Below are 3883 nucleotides of genomic sequence, written 5' to 3' on the forward strand. Positions count from 1 at the left end.
TTTTAATGTTTTAAATTGCGCATCAAAACTAACAAACTGATCAGTTATAGTTGTCAGTTGTTCAGACAGATGTTCACACTTAGTACAAGGGAGTTCGGTACTTACCTCGGAGAGCTGGTCTGCCACATCTGCCATGTAAGCTTCATTTTCGCCAGTTCCCTTCTCACTATCTGCAGTTTCGATGTTTGCCAAATTGGCCTGTTCAAATACTTCTTCAACATGCAGATTCCAGTTGTACTCCTCGCTCTGTCTGGAAATCATGGCTCTATAGTCATTACCACTACCACTCTGCTGTGTAGATCTGTTTTAACTGCGTTCTACACGTTCATTTTTGCACTCTTTTGCAAAGTGGCCATTCTGCTGACAGTTGTAACAGCGAACCTTCGACTTATCAAACCCTGGCCTCTCACCGACAAACTTCCTGCCAGTCTTCTTCATGAACCTCTTCACCCTTCTCACAATCATAGCCATCTGCCACTGCAGATCCATCTCCTCCAGATCATCAGCATCGATCTGATCATAGTCTTCATCCAAAATTGCAGGATCAACAATCTTACCCTGAATGTAATTCTCATACGAAGCAATAAAAGATGCATAGAGAGCAAACTGCTGTTCAGCAGATTTAACACTCATGGGCATCTTCGAGTAGTTGTTGTTTGAAACACTTGGGGAAAAACTACTCTTGGTCGCTTGAGGTTGAGAAGCATTTGATCCTCCAGCTACAAAGCACACATCACCGTTCATATTGAGAGATACATGTCCTTCATGTGTTGAGCTAGCGCCTGACTCTCCCTTAGAGTAATAAGCAGATGATTCAGTTTTCGAACTTGATCCTGAGTTAACCTTTGCACCATACATACCCGGATCTTGAACCTGATCGGTAGGTGTCTCCTTTCGTACCATGTTCAGTTCAAACGTTCTTAGCTTGTTAACTGCTGTCTCCTTTCATACAAAACGATTGAACACGTTACAATAAACACAAACACGTTATATTGCAACCGTAAACACGTGATACAAAGATCACCAAGTACAGATTCTCTCTGACTCATTCTCTGAATAATGAACTCGTTCGATATCAAATTTTTTTTTAATCTAAGCCGTAACCTAGACTATATATTCACGACAACTTCGCCTGGCATGTTCAGGCGAAGTTGTCACTAACTTCGCTTGTCTAACAAGTTCGCCTATGTCAGCGAACTTGTTAGCAACTTCGCTTACATACAAAACTCAAATCTAACTAACACGATTACAGACACTCGACACTGAACTACTGACATCATGCACCAACAATTTCTAATAATACTAATATAGTATAATAATTATAAAAATAATAATTATTATTAATACTAATATTAATAGTTATAGAATAAAATCTTGGTATTAAATTTTAAGGTGTTGTTAATAAAAATAGTAATAATAGTAACTAATATTGATAATAAATAATGATATCATACCCGATGTTGGTTCGATTTCTAAACAAGTTCACAAAATAACTATAATGATATTATTGCTAATAATTAATGATAAAATATGATTTTTAATAGATAATAACAATATGGCTTTTAATAATATTAATAACAACTTTATTATTTATAATAATGATAATAATAATAATTATATCAATTAATAAAATATAATAGTAAGTTATATGTAATACTAATAATAATCTTTATATATTGATATTAATACTATTAGTAACAATAAATTTGTTAAGTATAAAAATTATATCAAGACCGGTCTAGGATGGGTCGCGAACCCGAGACCTCTCGTTTATTAACTAACGTACAAATCAACCGATCCAAAATAACGATTATTAATTAAACCCATAATTAAATTTATATTCATTCCCGACTGTTTATCTTTTCCCCAAATCCAAAAACAACTCCTTATCCAACCCACTCGTTTAAAAGAATATAACCGATAAATAAAACCATTTACGCTATCAATTTAAAAACTTATACTCGATATACGAAAATTAATAACACCAAAATCCCCAATTAATTTACCTATTAACCGTCCCCGAGTCGTGGCTCTACACCGAGAAGGAAACTGAGCCGAACCCGTTGGAGACGAAGAAACAGCAGGTTACCGGAGCTAATTCCGGCCGTCGGAGGCGCGCCGGAAAAGTGAAAACAGCGAGAGAAAAGAGAGAGAGCTGTGGGGAGGGAGAAGCGGAGAGAGAGAGAACCCGATACACCGGTGGCCGGCCTCCGGTCACCGGAAAAACGATTCTAGGGGGGAAAGGGGCTGCCTGAATGCCGAGGGAAATGAGGGGGGGGGGGTCGGAGGTGATAGAGCTCGCCGGAAAAGCGAGGCGGAGTGGGAGGGCGTTAAGGGGTCGCCGGAAAACGAAACCAAAGAGGGAAAGAAAGAGGTTTTGGGTGTGGGGGTTATCGGAGAACCGAGAGGGAGGAGGGAAGTGGTGGCGGCGTGCGTCGGAGATGGTGGTGGTGCAATGGAGTCGCCGGAAATGGCGCCGGCCGGAGTGGCGGTGGTGGCGGCCGGAACCAAGAGAAAGAGATGGGGTGGGTTGGATAAGATGGGTTAGGGTTAGGGTTTTGTTTGGGTTATATATGTACATATTTACACAAAATATCCCTCAAGTTTCCATGAATGTTTAAAGGTTTTAAAAGCTTATAACAACTTAAAGACAATTAGTTTGAACCACTTATGTTTTTCTTGACGACTCTATAATCTGACAAACATCGATTTATTGGTGCGGTTTTACAAAATAAAAGTTTATAACACGAATATAACTCGAGACTCAAATTTGACGAATGTCACATAAGCGAATGGTAACAATATTGTTATCATATTTATTACATGTGAGACATATATATCGTACATATATACTCATATATTAAGAGGTTATAATAAAAGTCCAAAGACAATAAAACAAGTTGGAGGTTCAGTTTCTAAAAAAAACCGTTTATTTAATGTTATATACAAGTACTAAAATTAAAAGTTTTTAAAAAATAAAAATTTAAAAACCGGGCCTGGAGACTCGAACCCGCGCCCTAGGCCGGTTCAATGCTTTAAGGAATTACACACCTGCCACTGGGACCGGTGTCTAACACGTTAAGAGTACAAGATAGATTTAATTTATACAAAGACTCGAGTTCATCCCAATTTTAATTATAAAATTTCTAATTATGAGAAAGCATGTGTCTTGAATCAACACGTCTTCATTCCTTTTGCTTTAGATACATTTGGGTCCCTTGCCCCCGAAGCTGTTACGTTTCTTAAAAGAGTTCAATATGTCGTGCACAGTAACTTATCGTCGCCAACGAACTATAACTTTGTTTTTAGTAGGATCGGGTTTGCCATTCAAAGAGGGGTGATGGCGCAGTTTGTTGCCCACTTATCCACCTCTCTATTGTAATTGGATCCTTTTATTTTATATATGAATGATATATAAATTGTTTTTTTAGCAAAAAAAAAATTATAAACCCTAGATCTCAAATCTGATTAATTGATCATTGTTGATACAAATTGATTTAGGGTTATTGTTTATTGGTTAAAAAAGAATTAATTCACTTACCAATTTTGATGATGGATCACGGGGGAACGAAGAACTAGACTCACGGCTCTGACTCGGGGGTTTGGTTCGCGATACTGAGATGAGGGTGTGGAGACGTTTAATCGAGTTCTAATAGTGTATCATGGACGAGTTAGCCGCGTTTTGTAATTAATTGAATTTACTGTCAATTCGTTCTTATTTACCATGTATAGAGTGTCGGTGGGTGCGTTTTTTGGTTAACAAACAATTTGACAAGATCAATTTCATAATTATTATGTATATTGAGGAACAAGCAAGGTGGGGGGGGGGGGTCGGCGACGGGAAGAAGAATATTTTTTTTGTTATTTTGCTAATTAGTCCCAT

This window comes from Bidens hawaiensis, unplaced genomic scaffold (genome assembly GCF_021521415.1).
Source record: "Bidens hawaiensis isolate Kalapana, Puna unplaced genomic scaffold, B.hawaiensis_p1.1 tig00023694_1, whole genome shotgun sequence".
NCBI lineage: Eukaryota > Viridiplantae > Streptophyta > Magnoliopsida > Asterales > Asteraceae > Bidens > Bidens hawaiensis.